The sequence below is a fragment of the Oryctolagus cuniculus genome, chromosome 12, assembly GCF_051225735.1.
Source record: "Oryctolagus cuniculus isolate XC-2025 breed Fujian yellow rabbit chromosome 12, ASM5122573v1, whole genome shotgun sequence".
Lineage (NCBI taxonomy): Eukaryota > Metazoa > Chordata > Mammalia > Lagomorpha > Leporidae > Oryctolagus > Oryctolagus cuniculus.
The window spans coordinates 87835899-87852923 of NC_142878.1; the positions used below are offsets into that span (position 1 = coordinate 87835899).

At 45.0% G+C, this 17025-nt stretch overlaps 1 protein-coding gene and 1 long non-coding RNA gene across 7 annotated transcripts in view; one reads left to right on the plus strand and one right to left on the minus strand.

Annotated features, from left to right (window-relative positions):
- Window positions 1-17025, plus strand: part of ZNF609 (zinc finger protein 609) — a 224996-nt gene that overhangs the window by 165082 nt on the left and 42889 nt on the right. The gene's annotated exons all lie outside the window — the stretch shown is intronic.
- LOC149123151 (uncharacterized) lies at window positions 7969-15412 on the minus strand. Its single transcript, XR_016218249.1, has 3 exons — window positions 11502-15412; window positions 8975-10915; window positions 7969-8848 (listed from the first exon to the last, which is right to left on the minus strand). It is a non-coding gene; the product is annotated as an uncharacterized LOC149123151 (long non-coding RNA).

Sequence of the window (17025 nt, forward strand, 5' to 3'; positions counted from 1 at the left end):
ATTATTCCTAAAGAATATTTTTTTCTGGATATAGAAGTTTGAGTTTATGTTTCTTTCAGCACGTTCAGACAGTTTTTCCTTTTAGTCTCCATGGTTTTTGTTTTTTGTTTTTTTTTTTTAAAGATTTATTTATTTACTTGAAAGAGTTACACAGAGAAGGAGAGGCAAGGGAGGGGGGTCTTCCGTCCGCTGGTTCACTCCCCAGTTGGCTGCAATGGCCAGAGTTGTGCCAGTCTGAAGCCAGGAGCCAGGTTCTTCTGGGTCCCCGACGTGGGTGCAGGGGCCCAAGGACTCGGGCCATCTTCTACTGCTTTCCCAGGCCATAGCAGAGAGCTGGATCAGAAGAGGAACAGCCTAGACGAGAAATGGCACCCATACAGGATGCTGGCACCGCAGGCGACAGCTTTACCCGCTACATCACAGCTCTGGCCACTCCATGGTTTCTGATGAGAACAATCATTTGAATCATTGTTCCCATGTAAAACACCATTTTCCAGGGGTTTAGCCCACTATGCCACAGTGCCAGCCCCAGAAATTACTCTTACAACATCTCTGAGATGTTTGGTTCTTTTACCAGACTATCAGAAAGAAAGAAATTACAGTGCCCTAAGACCAAATTTCTGTAGCATGTCAGAGAGTATGAAAATATTTATAGTAAGCTTGGCTTCTCTTCCAAAACTGAATTCTGGCTTCATGATTTGGTCACAAGAAGGAAGGGTTTTTTTTGTTTTGTTTTAGATTTATTTATTTGAAAGGCAGAGTTACAGGGAGAAGAGGGAGAGAAAGAGAGAGATCTTCCATCCACTGACTCACTCTCCAAATGCCCACAACAGCCAGGGCTGGGCCAGGCCAAAAAAAGGGGCCAGAACTCCATCCAGGTCTCCCCTGTGGATGGCAGGGGCACAAGTACTTGGGCCATCTGCTTCCTTCCCAGGCACATAAACAGGGAGCTGGATCGGAAGTGGAGCAGCCAGGACTTGAATTGGCGCTTGTATGGGATGCTGGTGCTGCAGACACCCGCTGTGATACAACATGGGCCCTGGAAGGTTTTTTCTGCTTGTTAAAGGTTTTGTCATATACATATACTGATGCTTACTCAAAGTTCTTGACTCACTTGTAGTGGAAATTGACAAGCAGTCACTGTTCAACCCAGACAAGGTTTATCAGGGGCTTGCGCTTGAACACAAGGGAGGCAATATGGCAGGAAGAGGTTCCACTGACTGGCTCTCCAACGGGAGCTGAAGGAGTTTTTATAAGGTTGGAGAAGAGAGGCATGGCCGTGCCTTCTCAGTTGGTGGCTCATCCTCCTTGACACATGGCACTTGGTTTGTAACCAGCTCTGTGTTCTGTGCAGGTACAGCTGATTTTTTTTTTTGCACAAAACATGCTCAAAATGCTGGTGCTACTCACTACCACCTCCCCAGGGAGGTCATGTATCTGTAGTACTAGGATGTTCTGGGCATCTGCATGGGTCGACCCGTAAGGGTCAGTAGGGGTCTTTTGTGGTTGGGGTCTGGATGCTCCTTGTCCTGACTGGTTTCGAGCTTGCTGGAGCGATTTCTGGTGGAAGACAAATATATATTTGGGAGGGGAGATGTGTGTATGATTGGGAAGGATTCCTGTTTCCACCCCTTCTCAGTACAAGCAGACAGAGGAGGGCTGGGCATCCCTGTCTCCACCTCAGAGTATACATTTCTATTCCAACTACTAGCAGTATCTGGAATTGTTGGAAAATAGCTGTTTCAGGGCAGCCCTGTGTTGTAGCACTGTGGCGTAGCTACCCGCCGCACCGGCATCCCATACGGGAGCCCATTCAAGTCCTAGCTGCTCCACTTCTAATCCAGCTCCCTGCTAATGGTCTGGGAAAAGCAGTGGAGGATAGCCCAAGTGCTTGGGCCCCTGCACCCATGTGGGAGACCCAGATGAAGCTCCTGGCTTCAGCCTGGCCCAGCTCCAGCCATTGCAGCCTTTTGGAGAGTGAACCAGTGGATGGAAGATCTCTCTTTATCTGTCCCTCTCTTTGTCTCTATCTGTAACTCTGCCTTTCAAATAAATAAATCTTAAAACAACAACAACAAATAGCTGTCTTAAGGAATAAAAATACCATAGAGGCATAGTAGTGCAATGCAAATATCTGTTAGGAGAGTTGGATTCCACAACACATTGCTAGCCACGTGATCTTGAGTAAGGCTAGTAACATCTCCTGCCTTAGATTTTGAATTTATAAAAGGAGGGACTTGAGGGGCCGGCACTGTAGCCTAGCAGGTAAAACTGCCGCCTGCAGTGCCAGCATCCCATGTGGGCACCGGTTCATGTCCCAGCTGCTCCACTTCCAATCCAGCTTCCTGCTAATGTGATTGGGAAAGCAGCAGAGGATGGTCCAATTCCTTGGGTCCCTGTACCCACATGGGAGACCCAGATGAAGCTCCTGGCTCCTGGCTTCAGCTTAGCCCAGCCCTGGCCATTGCAACCATTTTGGAAGTAAACCAATGGGCAGAAGATTTCTCTGTCTCTCTCTCTCTTCCTCCCTCTCTCTCTCCCTCTCTCCTTCTGCCTCTTTGTAACTCTGCCTTTCAAATAAATGAATCTTTAAAAAAAAAAAAAAAAAAAAAAAAGAAGGACTTGAGCTAGATCTGTACTTCCTATTAGAACTTTTTGTGATGGAGATGCTTTCTTCAAAATGGTAGCCTATAGTCACATGTGATATTGAGCACCTGAAAAGTGACAAATAGAATGGAGGAACTGAATTTATAAGTTCAGTTTAATTTAAATAGCCATTTGTAACAACGGGCTTACAGTATGAAGTGTGCATACTCTGAGTGGAAAGAAGGGTGATTCTGTGGGAGGGTGAAGAGGGAGGAGAGTAAGTAGCTGACATCTAAACAGACCCAGGGTGACTGCTGTGTACTTTTGCCCCTGTTACCCAGGAGAACATTTGGCCCTGCTTCAAACGCTGTGGTTGAGCACTGTGCTTTGGTCTGTGGGTTGCAGTTTTCTCATTATCAGAGTAATAGGCAGTGGTTTTGCTTAGCAGGAAGTTAGTTTGCCTGTGGTAGCTTCGCTGAGAACCTGCCCCAGTGATTCTTCATCCTCATCTGATTGCAGATCCCGACTGCGGGTCTTTATCCTTCTCACTAAAGGGAAGGGACTGTCCATTAATCTTCTTTCAGGGAAATGGTAACCTTGGTAGTTACCCTTGTTTTATTCTGTGTGATTCTGATGTAGGAAAATATGTGTGTGAACTATGAAATGTATAATTTTAGATTTGGCACTGGAAAAGGTGTTACTTAGCTACTGGTTTTCTTTCTCATGGTCTATAATTAATGCCCTTTCACCTCATTCTTGCCCCAGGCAGCACTCCCCTGGAGAGAGAGGGTGCACAGTGACCAGGCTTTCTCCACTGCTCAGCCAATTGCGTACTAGCCCGACTCTTGCAGAAATAGCTCTGCCAATAGCACAGTCGTAAAGAGCCTAGCAGCCATTGTCTGGCACCACAAATCGTAGCAACAGACCACCACATGGCAACAGCAGCCACACAAAGGAAACATTAGGGGAATCAATACCTACTTTCTCTACCCTCCTTCACTGAAAACAACAGCTAACACACTTTTCCTGCCTAGCAGCTTGCTCCCAGGGGATGCTTTAGGGCAGTGAAGTGTTCTATTCCCTTGTGGATTGTGTTATCTGTCCACTGTCACATATTTGAAACCTGTAGCCCTAAGGAAAAATTCAGTCATAGGCATTTTTTACTTTGTTTTGTGAATTACAAAATAAGCTGATCTCCAGGAGAGACAGAAGTCCTTTTGTGAGCTCACCCATTCCTCCCACCTCTTCCCCACCCCCACCCCAGGAAAGGCAATGCAGGCTGCAGTGCTGTGGGCTTGCCAGATAGGTCAAGTTGTTTCAAAATGAGATTCTTTCGATGTTTCAGTAACAGTCCTCTTAGATGGTCTAAAACACAGGCCCATTTTGTTATTAATACCATCCTTTAGTTCTTGATACTTACATGGGCTCAGGTGAGTGATACCTGGATGGTAAGTGTAGTTCTGACATACCCTGGAACTGATCACTAGCCCTAGCTTGTTTAGTTTTGAAGCACAGTTCCAAGAGGGAAGGATCCCATTTGAGAACCTGGATATTTTCATGCCTGTGTAGATCATTTAACTGGCCTGGCTTTAGTTTCCTCATTTGCAAATGATGGTGTAATCATTTGTGTGGGACTAAAGAGGGGATTGTTTTTGTTAGCCGGTGATGAGATCTACTGGAAGATGTTATTGAACCCTCTGGTCTCAGTGCTCACTCTGCCAAAAACAGGTCCTGGCCCTGCCTGGTTGATAAAGTTACTGTAACAGTGATGGGCAGAAGCAGTTAACAGACTTGGCATCTAGCCTTTTCTTCCATGGCAGTACTTTCAGACAAGTTCAGGCAGAACTTGGCTCCCAGGCCACTGCCACCAGGTTGCTGCTGCCTCTTAATGATGACAATGAGAACAAACTCTCATCTCTTTCTGTCCATGTGTCTGTCTGTCTCTGACTACTCAGGGAAACAAGGGGCTGTTCCCTACCTCGTTTGATGTCTCTTTATCCCATCTCCCTCACTCCCTCAGGCTTTCCAGAACAAAGAAATGATAGGGCATCAACTTCATAATTCAGGCAGCTAGAGATAATTTCCCCAGGATAGGGTGGGTAGGTACTGATTCCTCCTGGCATGAGGCAGCATTGCTAAATGGCCTTGTGTTTTGTCTGCCAGGCTTAGGCTTTGTTAGACCCATTCAGGCTTCTCTGGATTTGAGTTAAATTATAGTAGCAAACCAAGCCCATATACTTTCAGAGGGATAGGGGTTAGGAAAAACACAGAAAGTGTGTCATTTATAGGCCTTGCTACTTGCTAATTGCTCAAGGAATTTTTGTTTAATCTGCCATCCTTAGGCTTACTCCTGCCAGATCCTTTATTTCCCTTAGTTGCTGCCTTCACAGCCTTCTCCATAGCAACAAGCTATATGACAAAAGGGCTGTGGTGAGAAACAGCGGTTCCCCCTCCCCCAGGTTGTACTGTTTTCCCTTTAGGGAATCTAAAAAAAAGCTGAAAAGACTGCTGTCAAATAACTTCCTACCTCCATTGAACTCATAATCAAATGAAACTTTTAACCCTGGACTAATTCATTGAATAACTTGCCTTCTCCTTACATGACTGTCATTATCTCCGCCTATTGAAAAATTTCCCAGATCATTCAGTATACTTGAAATCTTGTGCGTATTCCCATTTACCAAGCATCTCCTCTGCTTTTCAGCTTTTAGCTTACTCCTTAGAATTATATATAAAAATCTGCTGGAATCAAGTTCCAATATGGAGAAAGAAATAGTAAAGAAAAGGGAACCCTCCCCCACCCCACCAGGTGCTGTTGCTAGACTGGTCTGCTGTCCTGGAGGCTGGGCAGACTTGGCTAGCATCTCAGCTGATCCTCACATAGCCTGCTTTATCATCCCCTTTGCCACTAATCTACTGGAGTCACAAACTGAAAGGCTTTCTTTTTTTATGTTAATAGGTCTTAGTGAACAATAACAGAAACATGTATATGAATCATAATGAAGTGTGCAGGTCATCAGATTTTCAAAGTGAACATACCATGTGGTAGCAGCACCTAAATAAACACAACATTGCCAGGACCCCAGAGCTCTTTCGTGTTGAGCAGCTCAACGTTATACAGTGAGATTTAGCCATATTGTTGCATGTTGTTGAGCTTTATTTATTTTCATTATTTTATAATATTCCATGTATGTATTCTGCTTATTTGTTTAGTAATTGATAGCCATTTGGGTTATTTGTACTTTGGGGCTGTTATAAAAAATGCTGCCTATGGGGCCAGCCTTGTGGCAATGGTAGGTATCTGATTGTCCCAGCACCTTACTGAAAAGATGATTCTGTTCCCCTACTGCTCAGCAGTGTCACATTTGTGACTGAAGTGTTATGTGTGGGTTTGCTTATGCACTCTCTTCTGTTCCATTTACCCATTTGCCTATTTTTAAAACTATATTTTAGGCTGGCACCGCGGTTCACTTGGCTAATCCTCCGCCTGCAGTGCCGGCACGCCAGGTTCTAGTCCCGGTTGGGGCGCTGGTTACTAGTCCCGGTGGCTCCTCTTCCAGTCCAGCTCTCTGCTGTGGCCCGGGAGGGCAGTGGAGGATGGCCCAAGTGCTTGGGCCCTGCACTCGCATGGGAGACCAGGAGGAAGCACCCAGCTCCTGGCTTCGGATCAGCGCAGCGCCGGCCGTAGCGGCCATTAAGGGGAGTGAACCAACGGAAGGAAGACCTTTCTCTCTGTCTCTCTCACGGTCTATAACTCTACCTGTCAAATAAAAAAAAAGTTTAAAAAAACTGTTTTAAAGATTTCTATTTATTTATTTGAAAGGCAGAGTGACAGAAAGAGATCTTCCATCCACTAGTTCACTCCCCAAATGGCCACAAGGGCCAGGGCTGGTCCAGGCCAAAACCAGGAGCCAGGAACTCCATCTGTGTCTCCCATGTGGGTAGAAAGGGACCAAGGACTTGGGTCATCTTCTGCTGCTTTCTCAGGCACATTAACAGGGAACTAGACAGGAAATGGAACTGCAGGACTCAAACCAGCACTCACATAAGGATGTGTGTGTTGCAGGCAGCAGTTTTAACCTGCTGTACCACAACACTGGGCACTAAAATTTGTTTTATAAGATTTGTCTATTTGAAAGGCAGAGTGACAAAGAGATCTTCTGTCCACTGATTTACTCCTCAAATGTCCACAATAGCCAGGGCAAGGTCAAGTTGAAGCCAGGAACTAGGAACTCTATCCAGGTCTCCCACATGGATGGCAGAAACCCAAGCACTTGGACTATCATCTGCTGCTTCCCAGTAGCATTAGCAGGAAGCTGGATTGGAGGCACAGAATACCTGAAACTAGGCACTCCAGTCTGGGATGTGGGCATTTCCAAGAGGATCATAGCCTGCTGTGCCACAATACCCGCCCATTTACCTATTCTGGAGCCATTATTACACCATCTTATTAACTATAGCTTTGTAAGTCATGTTACCTAATAGTGTATATCTTCCAGCTTTTTATAAGTCTTTAAAAATGCCTTGGGTATTCTTGGCCTTTTGCATTTCCATATAAATTTTAGGGCCAGCTTGTGAATTTTTATGGAAAAAAACCTGCTGATATTTTTATTAGGATTATGTTGAATCTCCAGATCAGTTTGGATAAGATCTAAAATGTTATCCTTTTACTTAAGCTGGTGTTACTCAGAGAGTTTGGAAGAGGGCAGGTTGGAGCAAGTCAGATTATCACTTGGAAGCTTGTTTAAAATATATTTGAGCTGCCCCAAACTCCTCATATTCTTAAGTTCTGTTTTGTTTTTTCATTTATTTGAATAAAGATAGAGAGCTCCCATCTGCTGGCTTACTCCCCAAATGGCAGCAGTGGCCAAGATTGGGCTATGCCAGGGTAAACCAGGAACATTGAATTCAATCCAGTTCTCCCATGTGGGTGACAGGGACCCAATTTCTTGAGCCATTGCCACTGCCTTCCAGGGTATACATTAGCAAGAAGGTGGAGTCAGAACTGGGAATTGAACGCAGGTACTCTGAAGTTTGGTATAGCTTCTTTTCTTTCTTTCCTTCTTTCCTTCTTTCCTTCTTTCCTTCTTTCCTTCTTTCTTTCTTTCTTTCTTTCTTTCTTTCTTTCTTTCTTTCTTTCTTTCTTTCTTTCCTTCCTTCTTTCCTTCTTTCCTTCTTTCCTTCTTTCCTTCTTTCCTTCTTTCCTTCTTTCCTTCTTTCCTTCCTTCTTTCCTTCTTTCCTTCTTTCCTTCTTTCCTTCCTTCCTTCCTTCCTTCCTTCCTTCTTTCCTTCTTTCCTTCTTTCCTTCTTTCCTTCTTTCCTTCCTTCTTTCCTTCTTTCTTTCTTCCTTTCTTTCTTCCTTTCTTTCTTCCTTTCTTTCTTCCTTTCTTTCTTCCTTTCTTTCTTTCTTTCTCAAATCTTGAATCGGCAGCTTCAGAATGGAACCTGACCATGTTTACTGTAAAAAAGTAATTGTGGTTTGCTGCCAACACCACTGTTTTCCACTCCCCTATTTGAGAACCACTGACCTAAACTGCAGTATAATAGCGATAAGTCAGCGAGTCTAGTTAGTAAAAAGCTGACTGATTTAATCAACACCAGGTCAGCCTTTGGTAGTCTGTAATAGTTTCCTAGAATTGCCATAACAAAACAGCAAAATCTATTTGACTTACAATAACAGAAAACAAATTTTAAAATTTTCCTTTTATTTGAAGGGCAGAGAGACAGAGATCTTCCATCTGCTGGTTCACTCCCCCAAATGCCCACAACAGCCAGGACTGGACCAGGCCAAAGCCTAGAGTCCTGAACTCAACCTGAATCTCCCTTGTGGGTGGCAGAGACCTAAATACTTGAGCCATTACCTACTGCCTTCCAGGATGTGTATCAGCAAGAAGCTGAATCAGAAGTGAAGGAATGGGAGCTGGTGCTATCTCTCCCTCTAATTCTGACTTACAAATAAATTAAATAATTTATTTATTTATTTGAAAATCAGAATCGCAGAGAAGAGAGCGAGACCTTCCATCCACTGGTTTACTCCCCAAATGGCTACAACGGCCAGGGCTGAGCTGATTGGAAGCCGGAAGCCAGGAGCTTCTTCCAGGTTTCCCACGTGGGTGCAGGTGCCCAAGTACCTGGGCCATCCTTCGCTGCTTTCCCAGGCAGCAGAGCTGGATTGGAAGTGGAGCAGCCAGGACTTGAACTGGTGCCCATATGAGATGCAGGCACGTCAGACGACACCATAGCACTGGCCCCTAAAATAAATCTTGAAAACAAACAAAGAAGTGAAGGAGCCAGACTCAAACCAGGCACTTTGACTAGGGATGTGGACATTCCAAGCGGCGACTTAACCACTACAGCCAAACTCCCTCCCCGACAGGAAATTTATTACCTTACAATTTTGGAGGCTAAAATTCTGAAATCAAGGTGTTGGCAGGGCCATATCTTTCTTTGGACTACAGGGGAAAATCTTCGTCTCTTACGTTTGCTGGCAGTCTACCGTGTGTGGCTTGTAGATGCATCGCCTCAGGTGCAGGCTGTCTTCCGCCTCTGTCTGTATCCAGGTTTTTCCTCTTTTATACATCCACAGTCATACTGGGTTCAGGTAGATCCTTCTGATCTTATTTTAGCTTGACTGCCTCTGTTAAAACTGTGTGTCCAAATAAAGTGATGTTCCGAGGTCCTGGGTGTTAGGATTTCAACATATCTTTTCTGGGATGACAAAATTTAACCCATAACAGGGGCTGATGAAAATTTATGAATAATTATTGTCACAGATTGGAATGAGGAAGACCATCCAGAACTGCATAATAATGAGGCACTGCTTCCCAAAGACAGAAGAACATCTGTCCTCTGGTCCCAGGTTGCTCTCTCTGCATTGCTTTTTTCCCTTCCTTGGCACTGAGACCCAAAGGGGTGGTTCAGTTCTACTCAGTTAAGTCCTGAACCTGCCAGGTGGAGGTAACCAAAAGGAAAAACAGGTTTCGGTAATTGGCGGCCTCAGGCTGAAGAATGCTGAAAGGAGAAGGGCCTTGTGTGAGCCGGCCCTCGGCCCTCACAGTAGTTTTTCCTGCTAGGTCATAAAACAGTGAAGCTGTGGACAGCAGGAGTCCATGTCAGCCCCTGGCAAGTATTTCCACAAGGCCGTCCCACGGAGCTGACACCATTCCTGTTCCTAATGGTTTTCCGACAAGGTCTCCAGCTGCACATGGTGACCTCTGCTGAGCTGCCTCCAGCCAAGGCTCCCGGGTCTGGAGAGGGAGGACATGAGGTTTGAGGGTGTGGTGGAGCAGCCTTTGTGCACAGTTTCCGTGGTGCACTGGGAGGAGCTGTATCAGATCTTCAGTGTTCCTCAGCAGCCGCCCTGTCCCCACAGGCTGGGGGAGTGGTTTGCATTTGGTGGATGTTCGGTTTGACCTTACTTCTCTGCTCTAAGCCAGTTCTTTTCCTTGCCTAGTTTTAGCCATACCAGATCTACCAAACCGTTCCCAAGATTGGCACTTGCTTGATAATGATTTCAACTGGCTATTATATTTTTGCTTGAAATTCTGTGGAAAGTACCATGGTTCTATGAATATTGTTCCAGGATAATTTACTTTGGCTCATTCAGTCCTAGAAGATCACACAAATAAGGGGTGAAAGTTTTTCTTTCCTGTGGATCCCAGAGTTGAAAGCAGAAGTTTGAAGATACCATTTTCTATAGCAGTGGTTCCCAAATTTTGCTACACTTGGAAAGTGGTGGCAGGAATTTTTAAAATCCTTATGTCTGGGTTTCACCCAATTAAATTAAATCAGAATGTCTGTGGGTGGGAACCAGCTGCCAATTTATTATTTTTTTTAAGGATCCCAGGTGCTTCCATTGTGCAGTCCCACATCATAGCTCCATAGGCCTCCAGTGTTTCTGCAGAAAGCTACCCCAAATTGCTCTGTTGGATCACCTCACAGATTTATACTCGTACTTAGAATGTAAATAAAGGACTCCTGGTCAGTGTAGGTTCTCTGGAAGTATTCTCTCTACAGGAATAATAAAACATGCTTCTGCCTTTAGATTTTTGGTTTTGGAAGGCTCATACATAATTCGATCCTTCCCTGCAGTCAGATCCATGATTTGAAGATGAATGGATTGCCAGGGTATGTCAGATAAAACACCTAGGGGATGCAGTTCATCTGATTTAAGGTTTTGCCTTACATTGGGTTTGGTAGGGCATAAGAATTTATAGCATGGCGAAAGCATTTTCTAATAATTTTCTTTGCAATAGGCAGATTTGGAACTAAAGTATTCCTGAAGTATGGCCCTTTTCACCAAAGTTCCTGATGTTACCTCAGGGCAAACCTATAAAAAGAGAATGATTTTCACATAACTGTGTACCTGTACCCAATTTAAGAAAAAAATCTTAACTAGTACGCCAACCACAAAATACCATAATTTTCCCCAGTCTCTTCATTTCTAAAAGCTACTTACAGGGCTGGCTCTGTGGCACAGTGGATTAAGCCACTGCCTGCAGCACCAGTATTCCACATGTGACCAATTCGGGTCCTGGCTGCTCCATTTCCAATCCAGCTCCCTGCTGATGGGCCTGGGAAAGCAGCCAAAGATGGTCCAAGTACTTGGGTCCTTGCAACTACTTGGGAGACCCAGAAGAAGCTCCTGGCTCCTAGCTTCAACCCAGCCCAGTCCTGGCTGTTGAAGCCATTTGGGGAATGAGCCAACAGATGGAAGATTTCTCTCTCTCCATGCCTCCACCCCTGTAACTCTGCCTTTCACATAGATAATGTTTAAATATAGGCTACTCACTCTTGTGAATTTCCAGTTATAGTCACTCTTTCCCTGTATCTCTGGTTTGAACATTTATCCTGGAAGAAACAATTTGTGTAATTTCTGATCATGTGTCAAGGTTAAATAGTAGACAATAACATACCAGAGATCAGCTGTGGAAGTAAACAGTTCCTACATTTACCCCCTTGGGGCAGCTGCAGAGAGGGCCTCCAGAACTTCATACCAGCCTTCCTCACAGGGATCCTCTCGCAGCTCTCCCCCCTGCCCTCCGTCTTCTGCAACACCCCTTGCTTCAGGCCAAGGTGCAACTATGCTTCAAGCCTTCCAGTGTGGGGAGCAACTCGGACTAGACTAAGTTACTGGAATTAAGACTTATTCTATGCATCTGCTCTCCCACAATATGGCGCTGGGAGAGGAGGAAACAACTTCTACACAGCTGCCTCCAGTTCAACCAATAAACTGTAGGACCTGCTCCTGATTGGAGGAGAGCAGCGTACTCGGCGTGTGGGTAGCAGAGTTGGGATTGGTGGAAGAGGACTATAAAGGAGGAGAGAGACAACATGCACCAGGAACATCTATCTGAAGGAACACCTGAGCAGCCCCCGAGAGAGCTGGCCGGCGGTGTGCCGCTCCCCCGCGGAAGTGGGGAAAGTGGCAGGGGGAACCGCCCTTCCACCTCCGTGGAAGCCAACCGGGAAGAACCAGCAGCAAACCCGGGGAGGGCCGAGCAGACAGAAGAACAACGCAGGGTCCTGTGTTGTTCCTCCACAAAGATGGGGAGCGACATAATGGTGCTGTGACTCGGATATGAAGCCTAGGCAGGGTTTAGTGTCGTTCCTCCATGAAGAGGGGGAGCGACATTCCAGAAATCGACTTACGTCTGAAAAGAGGACTAGAAAATCTGAAAATCCTGTTGAGCAGGAGCTGAGGTATTACAGCTGCATCTTCTTCCACTTTGCACCAGCTCCTGAAATCAGTAATAAATATATCTGTCATTTTCCTTTAGAAAGAAATTGGAGGGCCAGTGCTGTGGCATAATAGGTTAAACTGCAGCATTGGCATCCCATATGGGTGCTGGTTTGGGTCCCAGCTGTTCTACTTACGATCCAGCTCACTGCTAATGCACCTGGGAAAGCAGTGAAAGATGGCCCAAATCCTTGAACCCTTGCACCCACGGGAGAGACTCATAGGAAGCCCCTGGCTCCTGGCTTGGGTCCGGCCCAGCCCTAGAAGTTGAAGCCAGTTGGGAGGTGAACCAGCAGATGAAAAATCTCTCTCTCTTTCCTTCTCTCCATGTATCTCTGCCTTTCAAATAAATAAATAAATCTTTTAAAATAAAAGAAGAAGAAGAAAAAGAAGGGGGAGACAGCATTGCAGGCAGTGGCTTAACTGTACCACAGCACCAAAAAATAACCCAATTCAAAAATGGCCAAAGGACTTGAATATATATTTTGCCAGGGAAGATATATAAGTAGTCTATGAAAAATGCTTTGCCTCATAAAGGAAATGAAAATCAAAAGCACAGTGAGACTTCCCCGATCCTGGGATGGCTGCTGTTAACAGAGAGGTGAGGAGGGAATGGGAAGGAAAAGGAAAGGAAAGAGAAAGACAAGTGTCGGAGAGGATTGAGGAAATGAGAACCCTGTGAATTGTTGGCTGGGCTGTAAAGTGTTGCAGCCATTATGCAAAACTTCTTGACAGTTCCTCAAAAAGCTAAACATATGATTAGTGTACAATCAGCAATTCTACTCCTGTGTATATACCCTGAATAATTTTTTTCTCTTCTCAGAAACCTTTTATTTAAGGTATGCAAACTTCATGCATTTCATAAATACGACTTTAGGAACACAGTGATTCTTCCCACTGTACCTGCCCTCCCACCTACACCCCCACCCTTCTTCCTCCCTCTCCTAATCCCATTCTTTTTTTTTTTTTTTTTTTTTTACTAAGATCTATTTTCAATTAACTTCATACATGTAAGGTTAACTCTATACTAAGTAAAGAGTTCAACAAATAATAGGAAAAGAAAAACTGTTCCTCAGCAGTCTAGACAAGGGCTATTCAAAGTCATTGCATCTCAAAGTGTCGATTTCACTTCTGTAGATTACCTTCTAGATAGTCTATTAGTTACCACAGATCAGGGGGAACATAGGGTATTTGTCCTTTGGGGACTGGCTTATTTCACTAAAGTATGTTTTCCAGTTTCATCCATTTTATTGCATATTCAAGATTTCATTTTTGTTTTTGTTTTACTTTGTTTTTTACCATTGTGTAGTATTCCATGATGTATGTATCCCGTATTTCTTTATCCTGTCTTCAGTTGACAGACATTTAGGTTGATTCCATATCTTAGCTATTGTGAATTGAGCTGCCAGGAAATTTTTTTTCTAAGATTGAAAGGCAGAGTTACAGAGAGAAAGATCTTCATCTGCTGGTTCGCTACCTAAATGGCTGCAGTGGCTGGAAATGGGCCAGGCTGAAGCGAGGAGCCTGGAATTCCATCCGAGTCTCCCATGTGGGTGGCACTTGGGGGCCATCCTCCACTGTGTTCTCAGGCACATATGTAGAGAGCTGGATGGGAAGTAGAGCAGCCAGGACTCAAACCAGCACTCATGTGGGACACCGCTTTGGAGGTGCAGCTTAACAATTCTGCACCACAGTGTGGGTCCCTACCCTAAAGAGTTGAAAACAGGGGGCCAGCACTGTGGCACAGTGGGTTAACGCCCTGGCCTGAAGCACCAGCATCCCATATGGGCACCAGTTATAGTCCCGGCTGCTCAACTTCCTGTCCAGCTCTCTGCTGTGGCCCGGGATAGCAGTAGAAGATACCTGGGCGCCTGCACTCATGTGGGAGACCTGGAAGAGGCTCCTGGCTTCAGATCAGCGCAGCTCCGGCCATTGCGGCCAATTGGGGACTGAACCATCAGATGGAAGACCTCTCTCTCTCTCTCTCTCTAACTCTGACTCTGACTCTGACTTTCAAATAAATAAATAAATCTTAAAAAAAAAAAAAAAAAGAGTTGAAAACAAGGGCGGGCATTTGGCACAGTGGTTACGACACTGCTTGGGTTGCCTCCATCCCATATTAAAGTCTGGGGATTTGAGTCCCAGCTCTACTAATCCAGCTTCCTGCTAATGCACACACTGAGAGAGCAGACGATGGCTCAAGTACTTGGGTCCCTACCATCCACGTGGGACACCTGGAATGAGTTCCAGGCTCCTGGTTTTGGTCTTGTCCGAACCTGACTGTTCTAGACATTTAGGAAATGAACCAGCAAATGGAAAAAATCTCTTTCTGTTTCCCCTCCTCCCTCTCCCTCTCCCTCTTCCTGTCTGCATTTTCAAACAAATAAACATTGACAACAAGTGTTTAAGCAAAAACTTGCATGTAAATATTCATAGCAGTGTTATTTACAATAACCAAAAGATAGAAACAATTCAGGCCGGCGCCACGGCTCACTAGGCTAATCCTCCACCTAGCAGCGCCGGCACACCGGGTTCTAGTCCCAGTTGGGGCGCCGGATTCTGTCCCGGTTGCCCCTCTTCCAGGCCAGCTCTCTGCTGTGGCCCGGGAGTGCAGTGGAGGATGGCCCAGGTGCTTGGGCCCTGCACCCCATGGGAGACCAGGAAAAGCACCTAGCTCCTGGCTCCTGCCATCAGATCAGCGCGGTGCGCCGGCCGCAGTGCGCCGGTCGCGGCGGCCATTGGAGGGTGAACCAACGGCAAAGGAAGACTTTTGTCTCTGTCTCTCTCTCTCACTGTCCACTCTGCCTGTCAAGAAAAAAAAAAAAAAAGAAAGAAAGAAAGAAACAATTCAGGTGTCCATCAGCAGGTAAATTAATAGACCAAATGTTTCACATCCATACAATTAAGTATTTAGCAGCAATAAAAAAGGAATAACATTCTGATACATGCTACCATGTGGATGAATCTTGAAAATATATAAAGTGGGGCCTACACTGGTATAGTGGGTAAAGCGCCACTGTTTCTCTCTCTCTCTCTCTCTGTCTCTGTAACTCTGCATTTCAAATAAATAAACCTTAAAACAAAAAAAGAAAATATGTTAAGTGAAATAAACCAGTCACAAAAAAAGCCAACTGTGTGATTTCATTTATATGAGGAATCTAAAAGAGACAAATTTGTGTCACGAAGAGAGTAGACTATTAGGGGTTGTGGGAGCAGAGGGAATGGGAGAGTTATTGCTTAATGGTAATAGGGTTTCTGTTTCAGATGATGAAAAATTTTACAAATAGTGGTGATAACTTTTTTTAAAGTAATGGCTTTTTATTGTTGAAAATTTGGGAAACAAAAATCATAAACTGCATAGAAGAAAACACTTAAGTCACCTAGAAGTAACCACTGTTACAATTTATATGTCATGCGTATGGTTTTGTTGTTGTCATTAAAGATCCATTTATTTGAAAGGCAGAGTGACAAGAGAGGGAGAGAGATCCTTCGTCAACTGATTTACTACTAATATGGCTACAATATCCAGGTCTGGACCAGGCTCAAATCAGGATCTCCATCCTCGTGTCACACGTGGGTAGCAGAGGTCCAAGTATGAGGGCCATCTTTCACTGCCTTCCCAGGCTCAATTAGCAGGAAGCTGGATCAGAAGCAGAGTAACTGGGACTCGAATCTGTTAGGATATGTGAACATGGTGCAGCAGCAGCAGCAGCGGCTTACCTCAGTGTGGCGGCTGACCCCTGTTGTTCTGTTTTTGTTTTCTGTATATTTTATAATCTTTTTTTTTAAATGAATATGCCATGAAAGTTTTCCCATAACATTAAGTAGTATCCTATAACATTTCAAATACAGTATTCTGTGAATATTGATCAATCATTATGTCCTTTTTTTTTTTTTTTAAATGATCTTTAAAAATACACTTCTGGGGTTGGCACTGTGGCCCAGTAAGTTAAGCATATACCTGCAGTGCTGGCATCCCATATGGGCACTGGTTTAAATCCCGGCTGCTCTATTCTAGCTTCTTGCTGATGACCTGGGAAAGCATCCGTGTGGGAGACCCCGAAGAAGCTCCTGGCTCTTGGCTTTGGATCAGCCCAGCTCCAGCCATTGTGGCCAATTGGGGAGTGAACCAATGGAAGGAAGACCTCTTTTTTAAAGATTTATTTATTTATTTGAAAGCCAGTTACACAGAGAGAAGGAGAGGTTGTCCTTCCGCTGGTTCACTCCCCAATTGGCCGCAACGGCCAGAGCTGCGCCAATCCGAAGCTAAGAGCCAGCAGCTTCCTCTGGGTCTCCCATGCGGGTGCAGGGGCCCAAGGACTTGGGCCATCTTCCGCTGCTTTCCCAGCCGTAGCAGAGAGCTGGATTGGAAATGGAGCAGCCAGGACTCAAACTGGTGCCCGTATGGGATGCCAGTGCCGACGGCGGCAGCTTTACCTGCTATGCCACAGTGCCGGCCCCTTAAGAATAGACTTCTGACATCTTCCATCTTAAAGAACTGAGCTTTGTTTCTTCTATCATCAATAAAGTACCTCACACACAAAGGGAGCACATTAGGTATTTGATAATAACTTTACAACTTGGGAATCTTGAGTTTTTGTGCCTAATTATTTTCCTCTTTATACACTCTTGCTGCCTTTTTTTTCCTTCGACTTTTTTTCCTTCTTGCATCATCTGCCGTCTTTGCCTTTGCCATAAGC